The sequence below is a fragment of the Silene latifolia genome, chromosome 4 (assembly GCF_048544455.1).
Source record: "Silene latifolia isolate original U9 population chromosome 4, ASM4854445v1, whole genome shotgun sequence".
Classification (NCBI taxonomy): domain Eukaryota; kingdom Viridiplantae; phylum Streptophyta; class Magnoliopsida; order Caryophyllales; family Caryophyllaceae; genus Silene; species Silene latifolia.
In genome coordinates, this window is record NC_133529.1 from 11,528,094 (window position 1) to 11,547,768 (window position 19,675).

The following is a 19,675-nucleotide window of genomic DNA, read 5'->3' on the forward strand; positions in this document are numbered from 1 at the left end:
TTTGTAAAATCATAACTCGCATGGATCTTAGCCTCTACATTGAAGAACGATGAACGCCTAAATTAGTAGGATAAGTAGTATTGTGATCTTACATTTAAAAAGTGAAGAATTGGGGTAAAACTATCTCCGACTATCATCAGCCTTTTCTTTCCAGAAAATTACGTAGTCGAATGCCATCGGACTTTTCTTGCATACAAATAATCAATAATCAAATCAAATTCAACATGTACAATAATAATTGATCCGCAAAAGAGCATATATTACCTTAAATTTATGATTATGTACATCCAATAATCACAAGAATGTCGCCATCACAAAATTTTAAGGACATGTCAAATATGAAATATCAAGTATGAAATCATCATTGTAAAATTGTATGAAACATAAGCGGAAGCGAAATCACCACTAAATTGGACTTGTAATAACAATTGAAGATTACTGAGAAAATAATGAAACATTTAATAAATCAAAATTAAGAAAAATAATTACGTACTTACTTCTTCACAAATAATACAGAGTAATTTATTCAAGTCTCCGCAAGCGGGAAAATTGACTTCAACGCTAATTACTCGTACATTAATCATATGATTATCTAAGGATATATGGAGAATGGATGAATTTGACAGTGGAGTTTTTTTTTTATTTTTTGTTTTGAGAATATAATTTAACATTAGAGACGTATAATAAGAGGAAAGGTATTACAAAGGGTGTAAATTGGAATTTTAGAGCGACGGTCGCATATTAGTTTAGATAGAATTATTGTGTAGGGTGTAGAGTCTAGGGCTAATAGGATGATGTCATGATGATGTCAGGATTATGTTAAGTGGTTATTTTTTATAAGTTTAATATATATTTAATATAGAAACCCTTTAATTAGTATTATTCCACCAATAATAATTGTCCTACTCAATCTAAACTCCATCTGTTACCTGATCTCCAACCTTGACAAAGTTTTCCCAATTCAATTGGAATTCAACTAATTTTATTCACTTTTTTTGCCCTTGAATTTCATCTTTTGGTTATAATATTTGGTGGATCAAAGGTAATTTTGTTTATTTGTTAAAATTACAAGTTGGTTTTGCTCATTTTTCAACATTGTTTTGTATTGAGTAGTCAATATTTTGGTGGAAGTTGTATAATTTGATGGGTAATTTTTTTATACTCCCTCCATTTTTTTTATTTCACCTCATTTCTTTTTACAAGGTTATTAAGAGAACCGATTAAAGAATATAAAAATAATGAAGGAGATGTAAGTGAACCTTGTTAATAGTAGAAAATGGATTGAAGAATGAAAAAATAATCTACATAATGGTTTTTTCTATGGTTTCTGATTGGCTAATGGATTTGAAAAAAATTGGCTGCATATGGGACCCCCCATGATTTATACAACATTTAATTACTCTCTCTCCTCTCCTCTCATCAACTCAATTCTATTCTGATTAATCTTATTCATAATTTCATAATTTCATATGTTATTCATATTCATATGTTTAAAAATCTTATGATAAAAAAATTAAATACATTCAATCTTACACTAAAGATAAAATAAATGGAAAATTGTACAGAAAATTAATACAAACTGGATAGTTCATTTTCTTCAGAAGTTTTTACTTTCATTTTTTCTAAAACAAATCTTCATTGAACATTCCTATATGATATTTATGACAGATCATATTTTTGTCATTAATTAAATTATTAAAAAATAATTAAAATATTTATTTTATTTTTCTAAATGATAAAATATTTAATAACCAGCAAAAAAATTAAAGTTGCGTATATAAGCCATTCTTTATTTAAAATAAAAAATACCAGAAACATTTTAAAGGAAAAAAATTTAAAAAAATTAAAAAGAATGAATTTTTTTGTTGAAATCGAAATAATTTAATCATGTAGTCAAAAAAGAAAGTATATTTAAATTGAAAAAAAATACTAAAGTACCTCATTAATATAGAAAAAAAACTAAATATAAAAAATGTTAAAAAGGAAAAAGTCTTAAAAACAGATTTTAATAATAAAAAAAGAATATTTTCTTGGAACACAAATACAGAGATGAATACTAACAAGAGCATCAGATCTACAATAAAGAGTATAATAAAAGTAGTGAAAATATATTAAAACAAGAAAAAAGATATATAATAGTGATTAAAGTGTGAAAATATAGTTAAAAAAGAAAATTTTAACATAAAATAATACACCGCCTCCTTTGAAATTAACTTTTCAAAAATTATGGAGACCCAGATACAATTAGCAATAGATCTACAAATTTCGAGGCACAACAACGCAAATATATGATTATTCGCATTGATCACGCTAGAATCGTGTTCTAATAGAGTGAAATGGGAAATAGGTGCGATTGATTTGAAATGTTGGATAAGTAGTAACCGTCTTATGTTACTGTGGAGGCGGAATGATTGGGGAGGGAGAAGGGATGTGGAATGTTGTGAAGTAGTGGACAAATGCGTACAATTAGACTAATTAAAGGACAAAGGCCGAATAACATTATAGGTAGGGGATAACATTAGTGATATGTTCATTTTATATATACTTTTATCCCTCATTTTAGCTCGGTTTCTATTGTTTATCATACTTTAAATAGTATATTTTTGAGCTAATCTTGTGTTCTAGGTGTATTGTTGTGTTTGTTACGTGTTTGTAGGAATCTAAGCATTTAGAAGCTTTTTCCTATCATTTTATACACCAAGTTCACTAAGCTAAATAAAACCAAGTATTGGACTAAGCATGGAGTATTGTAATGGGTTTTGCATGGAGAAATTGAGGATCAATATGTGTAATGTAAATGTTGCCAACAATCATAGTCAAAGCCCAATGTTCAAGTCCAAGTCAAGGTGTAAAGCATAAGATTCCAACATGCATAGGATACTTTTTGGGAGCTCTAAAGATGATAGATGAAGCATTTACCCGGGTGCATTAAGGGTCATTAATCACATTCTTTGGATTCCTCAACAATTAAGTGAGTAATTAAGTGGAAAATACCCGGTTGACTACGGCCTCGATCGGTGTTGGCAACCCCGATCGGGGCTGGCTGCTTCTTGGTCGCTTACGTTTCTTTTCCCTCTCCTATAAATGGGAGAGGCACTTCATAGCTTAGGGTATCCAATTTTTACGTCTCATTTTCATATATAGCCTTAAGCACTACAATTTCTCAATAGTTTTCATTTTTTTTTTTGAGAAAAGATCATTATCATTAATAAAAAGGCATACGACATCTACAACATATGCCAAGCTCAATCGGATACAAATCGATTACAACCATAGGAGATAAATTCTTGTTCAAAGAATGAAACACTGCAACAAAGTCTCTATCATCGATTCGCCGCAAAAGGCTTTCATCCATAAGAGGGTCTCCGAATCTTCCTTGACGAGTATCCATTTTTTCTGACGTGATTGATTGTAGCCATGAATCGGACAAAATATGTAAAACCATATAACGATCTATAACAACGCTGATCTTCTGCTGACTTATTAGAAAACTGCAAACGAACCAGAAAATGAAAGCTCTCAAACTGAGAGAAGGACACCACCGATAGACGGGGACAGAGCCCTCAGAAAGAGAGACGAAACAAAAACGAAAGCGGAAATTAAACAAAAACATAAAGGAAACAAAGCGGAACACAGGAAAAAAAACGGAAGCCACCGCCTCCCTACCAACCCACAACACCGCCAGATCCAAGCACCACCCTGCCACATCACCTCAACAAACTCGTCCGATAAGACACGAACAACCCACATACACCACGCAGACCGAGAGGAACGGACAGACCCGTACGATCCAGAACCGGGTGTGGGTAAGAAAGGGGAGGAGGGTTAATCGGAAGAGAGGAGACGGGTCGCCGGAGAAAGGTCTTGAGAGACCCCATCCCCGGCGACATGGTAGGGGGTTGATGGGTGGCGGTGGAAGGAAGGAGGAGAACGGCGGCAGCAAAGGGGGAGGATTTAGGGTTTTGTTTTTTTAGAGGAAGGAGGAGAACGCCGTAGTGTTTATCTACCTCAATAGTTTTCATTTTAGATTTCATTATAAGTTAATCTTGTAGTCATCAACATTTGGTTCTTAATAAACTTCAAGCATTTGGTTATTATTTGTTTCTTCCATACAAGTTCATCTCTTTTAAGGTATTTCTATTTCTAGTTTATAATTTTACAATCTATTTAGTTTATACATAGTTTATAATTAAGTATTTTATTTATATTACTCTAGTTTTATTTCTTTCACATGTTATATCACCTAAATTATTTAAATCACATAATCATGCCTAGCATTTCTTATAATAAAGTTTGCAATTTATATTCCAACATGAGTAGCTAAATTTCCTAGTCTAAGGGCTAGGAGAGCCATGCAAAAATCAAATATGTAACATGTTTAAATAAGTTAATAATAATGTTGTTCAATTGTTTCTATCACATGTTTGCATTGTCACGTTTAATCTTTGGTTATCGGCCGTAATCGTAGATTAAGTTTGTTCATTCGTTCTAAAGTCGAGAGGCACGGAATTGAATTAGATTAAGTATGTGTAGTAGGACGACCTAGTCATGGACGAGAGTTTCTTTAGGACCCGGTCTATGGTTGATACTAATGCCGTAAGGTGGGTATCTCTAAGCCTAAACAATTGATAATGTTATTAGTACCAAATTCATCATGATCATATGTTTACCTTTGCATGTGTGACCCGAACCCTTTAGACTCCCTTTTTAATTATATAATTTACACCATAGTTTTTATTAGTCATTAAACAAACAAACCAAACCAAAAACGAAATCGACCTTGATAAGAATCTTTCCATAGCATTTCACAACGTAATTCCCGTTTCCTTCTTTTCGACCCCTATTGCTACATTAACTTGTTGTTTAGGGTAATTATCTTTGCATAGGTACACGATAAGCCTATCAAATTTTGGCGCCGTTGCCGGGGAAACGGTTTTATTGCATTTTGAATTGTCGATTTTTATCTTGTTTCCTTTTGTCTTGAGGAACACTTGTTCCTTGAGACTGTTACTTATCATTTCTCTAGAAATTGTTGTCTTATACCCTGGTCCTCTCGTAGTGCAGAATTGCTTTCACCGGATTCCGATCCCGAGAAAACCTTTAGGAGAAGACGACGTTTTTGGAAGGAAGTGAAAGAGGCCTCTTCTCCCGTACAAGTTGAAAGTGCTAGAAAGTCTTACTTAGATGATCTAGAAGCCCTTGAATAGGAGGAGGTTTCAAGTTCATCATCTCCTCCACCACCACCATCTACTACCAAAAAGATGGTGAAACTTTCCGATCACTCAAAGGCCACCGTGGCCATGCTTCCGGCCGGTACCACAACCACTCAAATCATCGCGTCAGACTTCGAGATCAAACCGGCTTTTATTAGCCTTGTGGAGAGGAAGCAATTTGGGGGAAGTCCTTTGGAGGATCACAATTTGCATGTGCAAAAGTTTTGTGATTATTGCTCCATGATCCGACAAATGGGCGTCACTCAAGCCCAAATAAGTGAAATACTTTTTCCTTTCTCTTTGAAGGAAAATGCCAAGGTTTGAATCAATAGCCTCGACCGCATCGCCATGGGAATCACCAATTGGGAAACATTGGCTCTTGCTTTCTATCAAAAGTTTTTTCCACCGGAGAAAACTCAAACTTTGAGGAGCCAAATCACCGGATTCCGTCAACAAGCTCTTGAGAGCTTATATGAGGCTTGGGAGAGGTACAAGGAGCTTCAAATACAATCCCCACATCATGGGCTAGATGATTGGTTTCTAGCAATAACATTCTACAATGGATGTTGTGCCGAGTCCCGAAGGATTCTTGATTCCGCCAACAATGGGCGGTTTGATCAAATTGACACCGACCTTGCTCATGCCACGATCGAATCTATGGCGGTTTATGATGCACAATATGTCAATTCCCGAATTGTGCCACCCAAAGGTAAAGAAGAATCCTCCAACAACTCTGTTTTGCTAGCTCAAATGGCCTTGCTCCAACAACAATTGGCGGAAATAGATGCTAAAGATTCTCTCCAACAACTCAATGCCGTGTCTTCAACGAGCCAAATCGTTGTTTGTGATGGTTGCGGAGGTGCGGGTCACTACGACGCTCATTGCCGAGCCCCTATCGAAGAGGTAAATGCTTTTCAAGCTTTTAGACAAACTTCATATCCACCGAGTACATTTTCCAATACTTATAACCCGAATACAAAATTCCATCCGAACTTGTCTTACACTAGCAACAATATGCTTAACCCTCAACCCCCACCACAACAAAATGCCTATGTCACTCAACAACAAAACTATATCCCTCCACCGGGTTATCAAAATCAACAAAGGCCCCCACAACACAATTACCAACAAAATCCACCACAAAATGGCCAACAAAACAATCAAGGAGGAGGTAAGCTTGAGGGCTTGATAGTATAAATGCAAAGGGAATTATTGGCTCAAATTCAAAAGAATGATCAAGCTCATAGTGCCGCAGTCAAGATGTTGGAACAACAAGTGGCTCAATTAGCCGCTTCTAGCTCTCAAAGGAAAAACGGTCAACTACCTCCCCAAGGTACGCCACCACACGAGATCGTTAATTCTATCTCCTTGAGAAGTGGTACAAGCTATGATGGCCCATCCATGACTTTGGATGACGAAGTGGTTGTTAAAAAGGCCAAGTTTGGGGAAAATGACAAAAAGAAGGCTAGTGAAGAGCCTATTGTTAAGGATCGTGTGCAATTTCCCCACCGGTTGTTGATGCTAAAAAGGAAGAGCAAGCTTGATGCCAAAGTTGTTGAGCACCCTATGCCTAGGAAAAGTGATGAGGTAATTGTTGAAAAAGTCTCTCCCAATGCTAAGGAGGGTGATGTTGTTTCAAAGAAGGTGGATGCTCCCAATGAGAAAGAGAAAGTGAAAGATGTGGAGGATGCTCCTCCCAAGGAAGTTGTTCAAATACCATTTCCCCATCGTTTAGCAAAGCACAAGGAGGAAGGTGAGTTTGGTAAATTTTTGGAAGTTTGTAAAAATTTACAAGTCACCATCCCGTTTATGGAATTGCTTACCCAAGTCCCTTCTTATTCAAAGTTTATGAAGGAGATTCTCTCAAAGAAGCGATCCTTCAATGAGGTTGAGACCATTGCTTTCACCGAAGAGTGTAGTGCACTCTTACAAAATAAGTCTTCCCCGAAACTTAAGGACCCCGGTAGCTATTCTATTCCTTGCGCTATAGGCACATATACCATTGAAAAGACCCTTTTGCGACCTAGGTGCTAGTGTAAGTGTCATGCCCTATTCCCTTTGTGAAAAACTTAACATGAGTGCTTTAAAATGCACAAGTATCACATTTCAAATGACGGACCGTTCTTTAAAGCGACCCTTAGGTGTCTTAGAAGATGTACCCGTCAAAGTTGGCAAGTTTTTTATACCTGTTGACTTCCTCATACTTGATATGGCGGAGGACTCACAAACCCCAATTATATTGGGTAGGCCATTTTTACGCACCGCGGGTGCGCTAATTGATGTGAAAAACGGGAGGTTGACGTTGGAAGTGGGTGATAACCGGGTTTCCTTTAGCAAAAACAACACCATTAGAAGCCCGATGTTACAAGAGTCTTGTTATTTATTTAGTACTGTGGACTCTTCTCTTGCCTTTACTACACTTGGCTCCTTACTAATGGATCCGTTGGAGGACGGTATTGGTGTTGGTTGTTTTGTAGGTGACGATGCTAAGGGCACTAATGCCAAGAGTGCCAAAAAGAAAGGGAAATTTTATTTGAAGAATTTCAAATGGTTGCGGAATGCAAGAGGAGCTATGAAATGGAGTTTAGTTGGTGGCAAGCTCAATGACGAGACTTGAATCAAATAGCTTTTTACGTCGTGCGGGACGTTAAACCAGCGCTTTTTGGGAGGCAACCCAAGCTTTTTATTTGTTTTTGTTTTTATTTTCTGCAATTGATTGTTTTTCGTAGATTAGAAATAAAATGCTCGACTTGACGATGTTTCTTTTTGTGATTTTTAGGTGAAAATGAAGAAGGAAGAGACTATGACACGCTTCCCCATGTAAGAACCCCGTTCGGGGATGCGGTTTTCGAAATACGAGACGGAATTAAAAGAAATAAGGAAGCAACTCAAAAATGCGATTTTCATAAAAATCCGATGTCCATTGATCAAATAGACATCGGTTTTCCTAAAAATCCGATGTGCAAATTTTAATGGACATCGATTTAAAATTCGGTGTCCATTAATCCACAATGGACATGACCAAACTCTACATCGGTTGTGTATCCGATGTCAATATAGCGAAAAGTCCGATGTCCACCACAAGTTTTGTAGTAGTAATGTTAAAGTAGTATGAATTTTTTTTTAATATTATAGACCACATAGCTGTTCATCATGCTTTAAAAGTGACTGAAACTCGGACCCGCGGGTAGACCCAGACCCGACCCTTACCCATAGGGTCCGGGTATGGGTCCTCAAATTTTAGACCCTTGCGGGTCTGGGTCGGGTACGGGTCCAAAGGGAAAATCTCGGGTCCGGATCCGGGTGGACCCTACCCATTGTCATCCCTACTTGGGTGTCATCACCTTAGGATCAGGGAGCCTAAGCGAAATCAGAGGAACAACTTTCACCCCAGGGTCCTTCACCTTTGGTTGCCAAACCTTAACCACTTTTTGTTTACTTCCCTGAACAGGTTTAGACTTTTGACAAGCTTTATCAGCAGGGTGCCCCATACCACCACATGCCTGACAGAGGATAGGCAGCCATTCATACTCAACTACAATACACACCACATCACCTTCCTCCTCCAAGAACTTAATCTCCTTAGGTGGTACCTTTCCAAAAGGCACATAAATTAAAACTCTAGCCCAACCTAACCTAATACGATCCTCTGTTGGTCCATCACATCTGACAAACTCACCCAACAAACCCGCAATTTTGGGTATACATTGTGGACAGCGGGCCGCCCACGGGGGCGCTTGGTGAAAACGAAACAAGCGTTTGCATTTTGTATGGAGTCGCCACCAATTTTTATGGGAAATTGGAACCGTTCGAATACCTCGTGCCATGTCAAGACACAAAGTAGTGACATGAACACTAAGCAATCGTTACCCTTAGCATTCTATGTCTAGAATGACTCTCGTGGATGCCAATGAACACGGGTGCTCATGGAGATCTGGAGTAAGGGGTGAGGGTACGTATTAGGAAGCTCTTTTGATCGAACACCTAATCCCGCCCGCCTCGATAGCGGCCTCTACTAATGATTAGGGAAGTTATTCGTACTTGATGTATCGTCGACTATATGTATGCAATGCAACATCCATTAGATTAATCCTAACATGTGAAGATTTAACTAAGTCGGTGAAACACGTAATTAGCATACAATTAATGTCGAAGTAGGATTTAATGCTCATTTTCATGTGAAAACATACAAACAATAAAAGAAATACAATAATTGAAAAGAAAATTACAATAATGAAAGTTACAATAATTACAATGGATTAGGCGATTTATGTCGAAAATACCTTTAAAACGGATAATTTGAGAAAAAAAGAATAAAGGAAGGAATTACGAACAGAACAGAAGTGATAATACGGATAATAGTCAGTTAATTACGAAAGCTAATTAATTAGGTCAAGGCAGAAACGGAGTTCAGGGACAGAAATCATCTCGAACAGCGCAGCAGATCGCGCCCTGAAGGAAGAGCGCGGCGATTCTTTGCGTCTGTCATTCAAGGGTGAGTTCTGGGTGAAGCGAAGCGCAAATCGTTAATGTCGATTGGTGAATTTAATGATGGATTAGTAATATTTACTCGGATGAAAGTGATTAACAGGTTAATTACATGTGAATGATGATCATGAAAGCGATAAACATGGATAGGACGAACCGGAAACGGATTATTTACATGAAATAAATGATGAAAATATTAATGAGTCCTCTATTGAAATAAGTCAATTAGACTAAATACGACGGATATACAACGAATATGTGACGAACACGCGAATAAACGGATTAAACTATATCAAAGATGAATTCCAGAAACCCAATATGAACAAATTGAATCTCTAAAATCCGGGTTTGAATTTAATGACGAAAACCCGTAAATATTGGATTATTTAGGATTTAAGTCGGACTTATGATGATTTAAAATATGCTAACGATGAATGATTATAATACATGTGGATTATATGATATTGAGACGAAGAATTAACAGACGAAACAAACAAAGGAAAGATTTGAAAACGAATTACAGAGGACAAACGAAGAAGAAAGGAAGCAGGAACTGCGGCAGCCTCACGAAGAGGCGCAGCAGGAACTGCGCTCCTTCGAAGAGGCGCAGCAGTTGCTGCGTCCTTTCTCGACAGTTATCTACTGGAAATCCGCAAAAACAGGTTTTAAAGCATGGTTTTAGAAATCGGTTTCAACGGTATTTTCGACGTAAACCTTACAATTGATGATACGAAAAGTAAAATACAATAAATAAATAAGGATTATACACCCTCAGACTTACATGTTGACGAAACGAGAAGAACTAAGATATCGATTAGTGATGCTCGACGCGAATGCAAAGAGAGTGCCCTCGTAAGAGGAAAACGATTGATTTAATTAAGTTGATTGATGTGGAGTTGGTCAAATTGGTCGGTCATGCAACGGAGAGGCTGGTACCCGGAAAGATCCGAGCTTACGTGGTCGAAAGTTCAATTACGTAGGCGCCAATAAGTAAGAACAAAGTCTAGAATGCAAAGGGAGAAGAGAAGGGCGGACACTCGCGTGAGAAATATGAGGAACGAAGGCTCCTATTTATACTAATCACGCGGAGGGAATTATGGTAAGACTAGGATACGGAAGGAAAGATCCGGAAATAACCGACTTAGGTTAAAACACGGAAACTTGGACAAAAAGAAATACGGGAAAAGGCGCAGCAGAGCTGCGTCCCTTGGAAGAGGCGCAGCACTTGCTGCGTCCTTTTCCGGGTAGGTTCCTCTGCGCGTAGAAAACGCATTTGACAGCCTGTCGTATTTTAGGCATAACTTTCTCTACAAGACTCGGATTTAGGTGATTTCGGTGGCGTTGGAAAGCTAAGAAAGAGATCTAGAACTTTTTGTGAAATAGGCGTGACCCAAAAAAGTCGTTATAACCTTGTAAAACGGGCCTAAAGCTCGGGTTGTCATTTTAGCTAAATGAAATGCACATTTTGTAATGTAAACTTTTAGTTTAGCCCAATGAAGTGACATGGGACTCAAAATGAGATATAATCTCAACATTTTATGACATCCTAACCTTAGGTAGACAAGCCCATTGCTTTGACTCGGGATTTGACGGTTTTAGGAAATGAAGACGGTTTTTTTGACCCGGACTCCAAATGTACTCTAATTACTGCCAAAACGACCGTATCGGCACGAAGATGACAACTAAGAGGTAGACATTAATATTTGAGCAATCACTTGACGATAAACTTACGAACTGTCACAAATCGTTCCGCGTACCAAACATGCGGCCCAATCATCACCGGGTGTTTGGCGAGGGGTGCAGAAACGAGGTGTCTACAGAGCCCCACTTTGACTGAGGCTTGGACAAGGCGAAAGTCAAAGTATAGCCATCAGGTCAATCGAAGATTACAACCTGACGACTATGGCGACGCGAGGCGGCTCAAGGGGTATGAGCCAAGGACGTCGTCGGGAACATTTTAGAGTCCGTCGACTTAGGGAGGGTCGTTTAAAGTCCATTAGACTACGTAAGGAAGCTCGCCTTGACCATAAGAAGAGACCATACCTGAGATACCCCTGGGTGAAACGGAACTGAAGACGCTTCGGCAAAACTCTTTGGTCTGAAGATAACTTGGTGTCTGAAGGCATTAGGGGTCACAGGGATTATGAAGAAACTTCTTAATACTTCTGAAGGCTTAACTCTGAAGGCTATCTCTCACTAAAGGAAAGGACTGAAGGGATAGTTCTCTATAAAGGGAAGGCTGAAAAGATAATTCTCTCTAAAGGGAAGGCTGAAAGGGGACTTAACTGAAAAAGGGGTTATCTGAAGGTTACTGAAAGGATAAACATATGAAGGATTATCTTGAAGGGATAAGGCTGAAATAAGGATTATCCTGAAAGGTTATCTAAAGGGTTGTCTGAAAGATTAAGGTAAGTTTCTGAAAGATCTGAAGGGTTTATCCTGAAAAGGGCTACCTAAAGAGTTGGGTGTATGAACCTGGGTATATGAAAGGCTTGTATGAGAACTTAAAGGATTGTGAACCTAAGAGGATTTGGGATCCTAGGGTTAAGTTTAGGAACTTACTGGGTTACTAATTCTTGTTTTGAACGCATGCACTTAAGCTTTCTGAGGTATGAGAACTCCAAAAGGATTTACGGGTTTATGAACCTAAGGACGTTTGGTATGGGATCTTAAAGGTTTATGAACCTATGCCATTTTGGGATCTAAGAATCTAGGGTAAGAATCCTAACTTTGGGTCTACGAACCTAAGGAAGGAGGCTTTGGTTTTGGAACTTCTGGAGAACAACACCTTTGCCGAACTCCGCGAGGAAACAATAATATTGAGGGTAGCAGGACGTCGGTAGAAACTGCTGAGGAATCTGCTTGCATCGGTCTCAAGCGAACTCTGGCAAAAACTTGAGGTTGAATCTGCTTGCGTCGGTCTTAAGCGAACTCTTGTTGGGGAATATATTGACGATTAGGAACATCTTGATCGCCATGGAAGAAATCTTGAGTGAGCAATACTACAAAATATCACTCTTTTGGGACAAATATTTTGACGACTAGGAACATCTTGATCGTCATGGAAGAAATCTTGAGTGAGCAATACTGCAAAATACTGCTGCGCTGGGGAGAATGAAGACTTGGGTGAAGCGCCTAGTCGGAGCAAGCACTGCTTCTGATACTTACCTGCATGGATATTAGCCACACAAGAATGCAATCTAATATGCAAATAGAACATAAACACATATGCACGTAAGCAATTATCACATGGACCTCGAATGGGGAAACACATAGGTTTTGCAAAAGGCGTTTTTTTTATAAAAGTTGTTTAAAACGTGTTCAAAGAAGCTTGTCGTTTGTAATGCGTTATGCATATTCAATGGGCTTTAGACATAGGACTTGACATGACATAGACCTTATGCGGACGTGAAAATATAGACTTAGGTATGACTGACGCGACACTAACTTAGATTTGACGCAACACAGGGATAACTTTGACAGACTTTGCCTAAGTGTGCGCAACCCCTAGCCAAGTGTGGGTGATAACGCGTATCAATTCCAAAGGTAGAAGAATCGCAAGAATGATGAAGGCATATAAAGGCAGGACATGAGCCATGGATCATCTATCTGCTTAGACATTTTTTGACACCGTTTGCTGTAAAAGGGACCCCTTTGAGGCACGATGACTTGGAGAATTGATCTAAGATCTTTGTCATTGTCTGGACCGAGTAAAAGCTAGACTTAAAATAAGAGAGGAATAAAGGAAGGGTGGCATCTCAGAAGAGAAGCCCCCAGGATGGGAGGCTGATTCTGGAATTTGGTGAACAAAGAGGTTGGGTGACAATAAGGAGCCCCCAGTATAGAGGTGTTGGTTGTAGAAGGGATGTTAATTGAGGTTGGATGGTTGAAAATAGAGGTTGAAAGTTGATGGTGGTTGATAATTGAGATTGAAAGTTGGAAGTGGGGATGGTTGTGTCCTTGAGGACTGCCTACGTATTCACGTGAAGTGAAATCAAACCAGATCGTAGTTCAAGGTTTGGTTAATTTTATTTGGGTGTTGTGGTTGTATCCTTCTTGGGTAAGAAAGGACTGCCTACGTATCCACCTAAGTAGGTGAAATCAAACCAGATCGTAGTTCAGGTGTGTGCCTAAGCTATTTATGTTAGGACCTTAAAGTGCAGGGGTCACAAGGGTAATTTCCTTTGGTGACTCGAAGAACTGATTTGAGATAACTCCCTTTGATCATATATCAAAGAGGTATAATTAATTTTGTAAAAATTTCCTTGTCGTGTGAGCACACCTAAAAGTGGACCCTAAGGATGATATGGGTACGTCCCGTTCTAGGTAGCAAAGTATTTGAAGACTCCGTGTCTGGGTCAAGGTGAAACTGGATTGGATATTTGGAATGTGGAGCTCGGACATAAGAGGTTTTGATGAACAAATCTCTGGAGCTTGATTTTGTGGAGTTAAGGCTTGATGGGATTATGTCTTGTTATGTGGCTTGGAAATGGAGTCTCTTGGCTTGATGTAGCCTGAGCACATAAAGGTGGGTTAAAATGACGTGGGTTCAAGTTTCCATGTCGTGGCCCTAAAGGATGGGTATATTTGACGAGCTTGAGAGGATTCTCAAAATTCCTAACTATCTCCCCGTAACGGTCTCGAGAAGGACTTAGTGTAACACCCCAAGTTATTGAGAGTAATGTTGTCCCACATCGGGGAATTGAGGAGGTTGTGATATGTTTATAAGGGATTCCACCCACCACTTAGTAACAAGGCCTTGTGCTTTTGGGCTTAAGTGAGGACAAGTAATGAGCCCAAAGGTACATATCCCATCTTATTGGGTTGTGTTACGACCGTGGTGGGTCGGGGTGTTATAAATGGTATCAAAGCGACCCTGCGACCGTGTGGTGAGCCCGTGGTCGGGAGTACCCGGGTCACACACCTAGCGGGGGAGGATTCTGGGCTTGGCTGCGGTTAAGTTGGAGGTACAACGAGGACGTTGTGTTCTTTAAGTGAGGGAGATTGTAACATCCCAAGTTATTGAGAGTAATGTTATCCCACATCGGGGAATTGAGGAGGTTGTGATATGTTTATAAGGGATTCCACCCACCACTTAGTAACAAGGCCTTGTACTTTTGGGCTTAAGTGAGGACAAGTAATGAGCCCAAAGGTACATATCCCATCTTATTGGGTTGTGTTACGGCCGTGGTGGGACGGGTTGTTATACTTAGGGTGTGTGAAAGGCTAAGTGAGGGTGCTAATGACCATCTTTATTGATGTCTTGATTCCATATAGACTTCAGTAGTATTTCGTATTTGATATTGTTCTTGATTCAGACACAGATTCTTGGTCTGGAATATATCTCGGCTTCTTGCTCAGATTTTTGATTCGGGTTTTTGAGGATAATTTTGACTTTGGATATTGACTTGTTTGATTGAGCCTTGTTCTTTGAATTTTTTGTCTTGGATATTGATCTTGGTTATTTCTCTTGATTGAGCCTTTTGTCTTTGATCATGGCTCGTATCGTCTTGGATTGATTGCTATCATGGATTTGGGTCAGACTAGCACCTTTGGTGTGAAACGGGTTGGTCTTTAGTAACGCGGGTCGTTTATTGTGGGGAATGGGCTTGCCTTCCTTCATGGATCGTTAACAAGGAGATGGTCTGGATTCGTCCTAGAATCTCTTGAGATAGGCTCGTCCTAAACTGAGGTATATTGTGGTTTCTATTGCCAGACATGGAATAGGTAAGGAAAAACACGGAGTTTCAGGTCCTTTATAACTTAGAACGGAACATCATTTAAGTGCACTCACATCGATTGACACGTGTTGTTGTTCATTTTAAAATATCTCAAATCAATTCTTGTTGTCACAGGAAAAGGATAAAGAATAAGATATGATAGAATATATGGATTGAAAATTGTAGTTTTATTGAAATGAATAATAAATGTACTTAACATAGATATGAGAAGACATGTGATTCGTGGGACAGCCCCCAGGTTGTCACTAGGAATGAAAATGGACACAAAGAAAGACACTAGAAAAAGTATGGGATAGAAAGCCTAAGACTCGGACTCGGACCCAGACTTTGACTCGATCTTAGATCTAGACTCGTAATCATCGGCCCATGCTTGAACATTTTCTCTTCCAGCAATTGGCTTCGACATCCGGTTTTGAGCATTCACCCATTTGAGCACCTCGTCCTCATCATTGGGAATATTGAAAGGATAATAGTCAAGAAGAGTTTCTTGATAATTGGTATGTCCATGAGGATTGCTTAAGCTACCTTGTGGGTTAAAAGTTGAGAGGGACAACCTCCCATTTTCGATCATATCCTGAATGACGCTTTTTAATTTGTAACATTTCTCTGTATCATGCCCTTTGCCTCTATGGTACTCGCAGTATGAGTTCTCGTCCCAGAACTTGGATTTCCTTTCTGGTTCGGGTGTAGGTCCTATAGGCTTCAACATTCGTTGTTCCATGAGTCTCTGAAAGGCATCGGCGTATCTAATACCAATGTTGGTAAATTTCCTAGGAGGTGTGCCCTTATTTTCGGAAGCCTTTGTAAATGACCTTGGAGGGTTGTTAGGTTTCTTTGACGAAGGATCCATGAGGATGCCTTTATTGATTTTGGTTCCTCGATGATAAGAACTAGGAATAGATTGCCCACTTGTTGCTTTCTCCTTAGGACTGTCAAGTTGAGGGTTTGTCTGGACACTTTTCATCTTAATAGGTTGGGCATCAAGCTTCTTACCCATTTCGGCGAATTGGTTCTCCATCTCGGAAAGTCGAGAGCTTAGGCTATCAATAGCTCCTTCTATTTTGGAGAATTTGTTGTCGAAGGCCATGGAAAGCATGAGCATTCCATTTTGGATATCTTCGTCTTCGAGGACATTTATTTCTTCACTACCATGTGGAGCGAGGAGGTGAGAGCAATCCAGGAAGGATTTTTCATCACATTTAATGATATTGGACCCAAGAGGGTTGGTCTTCTTGGATTTCTTGGCGGAAGGTGGCACAGGAAGCTTGCCATCTTCGATCATATCCTGAATAATATGCTTTAGACAAAAGCATTCCTCCGTATCGTGTCCCCTACCTTGATGGTACTGACAATATGAATTGCCCTTCCATCTAGGGAATATCTTTTCAGGGTTTGGGGTGGGACCGATTAGATGAAGTTTTCCCTGGGAAACCAGTCTTCGTAGAGCTACTTCATATGTGGTTCCGAGGTCAACGAATTCCCTATAGGCTCGTCCCAGCCTTCTAGGTGGAGTTTCCAAGAGGTTAACTCCCTTGTCTTCATTAGCCTTCTTAGATGGGTGAGTCGTGTTGAAGCTATAACTTGGCCTTGGGGTATAAGAGGATGGTAAAGGTTTCATCATATCTATCTTGTTTTCCATATTGATGACACGAGCGCTCAAGTCTTCGATGGTGGCCTGAAACTTAATGATTACAGCACTTAGTCCCTTGACGTCGACAGATAAACGTTCTTGAACACTTTCATTGGAAATTGCGGAATTCCTACCGAGAAGAAAATGATGCGCATTACAACTTGATTTGACATGGGATCACGCATACTAGAGCAACAAACAAAGGATACACGACGAGACGAGATGGCTAGACTCTTGACTTGTGAATCCAGGAAATGTCGTGAGTGACTTCTCGTGTTTGGATTCACGGTGTTTGACCTTGATTTTAGACTCGAGTGTTGACTCTGACAGAGTGACCCTAATATGATTGACTTTACTGACGGGACTGATGACACATGTTGATTCTGGACTCGAGGTTTGCTTATAGGTGTTAAGAAGACTATTGTAGTTTAGACTCAAATACGAGGCCCATTGAGACTCGTGTGTTGAGCCTCAAAACTTGTGACTCGATGTGTCGAAAATGATTAGATCCTAACTGAATTAGGGTAGGGGGTCCAAAATGACGGCGTGACGCCTTAGGACTTGACTTGAATTTGAAAAGACCCAAAATGTAAAGGAAGACGGGTTTATGACTCGACAGAGTTCCGACTAGGACATAGTCGGTTTGAACTTTGACTCTAACTTAGCCCAATTGAATTTACATATTTACATTTACATGGTTTGAAAATCTTTTGATTAAAACATGTTTTTGTTTTTTTTTTATTTTTGTTTTTTATTTTTTTCGGACTTTGTTTTTTTTTTTTGACACGGATTTTGAAATGGGTTTGGGGCCCGAAGTTTGACTCGACAAATGGACAGAGTTTTGACCGGATTTTGTGCTAATTGAAAGCCTATTTCGAAATTTTATTTAAGAAAAGGATTTTGATTTTTGAAAAAATCGTCATGGTTTAGAAATGGTGATCACGTAAGGTACAAACATATATACAAGCATTATAACGGGATGCTGAGTGCATTTAAAAGGGTTTTGGTTTAAAGGGTGGGTTGCCATACCGAACCATCAAACCCGAAGTCTGTGGAGAGGCTCGTGCCAAACAAGAGTAAGGCCGATTCCTAGTCCATTTCCTCAAGTAGTGAAGGCCCTTGATACAAACAAGAGTAAGCATCATGGTATGGATGACGTCAATCGCTATCCATCCTTAGGCCCAAATAAGAATTAGGACCGTTTAGACGGGACGATTGGTCGAATGGGTTGGGTTGGGCCTAGGAAGGCCGAATAAAACGATCTAGGAAGACCTAGTTATGAAAACCGACAATTGTCTCGTACAAACTATTCCCTAACCTTGTTCAAGTTTCACCCTTGCTACACGTAAGTGTATTATCCCCAGCGGAGTCGCCAAACTGTGGACAGCGGGCCGCCCACGGGGGCGTTTGGTGAAAACAAAACAAGCGTTTGCATTTTGTATGGAGTCGCCACCAATTTTTATGGGAAATTGGAACCGTTCGAATACCTCGTGCCATGTCAAGACACAAAGTAGTGACATGAACACTAAGCAATCGTTACCCTTAGCATTCTATGTCTAGAATGACTCTCGTGGATGCCAATGAACACGGGTGCTCACGGAGATCTGGAGTAAGGGGTGAGGGTACGTATTAGGAAGCTCTTTTGATCGAACACCTAATCCCGCCCGCCTCGATAGCGGCCTCTACTAATGATTAGGAAAGTTATTCGTACTTGATGTATCGTCGATTATATGCATGCAATGCAACATCCATTAGATTAATCCTAGCATGTGAAGATTTAACTAAGTCGGTGAAACACGTAATTAGCATACAATTAATGTCGAAGTAGGACTTAATGCTCATTTTCATGTGAAAACATACAAACAATAAAAGAAATACAATAATTGAAAAGAAAATTACAATAATGAAAGTTACAATAATTACAATGGATTAGGCGATTTATGTCGAAAATACCTTTAAAACGGATAATTTGAGGAAAAAAGAATAAAGGAAGGAATTACGAACAGAACAGAAGTGATAATACGGATAATAGTCAGTTAATTACGAAAGCTAATTAATTAGGTCAAGGCAGAAACGGAGTTCGGGACGAAATCATCTCGAACAGCGCGGCAGGATCGCCCTGCGGAAGAGGCGCGGCGATTCTTGCGTCATTCCAAGGGTAAGTTCTGGCTGTGAAGCCGGAACTGCAAATCGTTAATGTCGATTGGTGAATTTAATGATGGATTAGTAATATTTACTCGGATGAAAGTGATTAACAGGTTAATTACATGTGAATGATGGTCATGAAAGCGATAAACATGGATAGGACGAACCGGAAACGGATTATTTACATGAAATAAATGATGAAAATATTAATGAGTCCTCTATTGAAATAAGTCAATTAGACTAAATACGACGGATATACAACGAATATGTGACGAACACGCGAATAAACGGATTAAACTATATCAAAGATGAATTCCAGAAACCCAATATGAACAAATTGAATCTCTAAAATCCGGGTTTGAATTTAATGACGAAAACCCGTAAATATTGGATTATTTAGGATTTAAGTCGGACTTATGATGATTTAAAATATGCTAACGATGAATGATTATAATACA

At 39.3% G+C, this 19,675-nt stretch overlaps 1 non-coding gene across 1 annotated transcript; it reads right to left on the reverse strand.

The window, feature by feature from the left end:
• Positions 1-5,633: 5,633 nt before the first annotated feature.
• On the reverse strand, positions 5,634-5,740 carry LOC141654471 (small nucleolar RNA R71). Its single transcript, XR_012548030.1, has one exon. It is a non-coding gene; the product is annotated as a small nucleolar RNA R71 (small nucleolar RNA).
• Between the last annotated feature and the right edge of the window lie 13,935 nt (positions 5,741-19,675).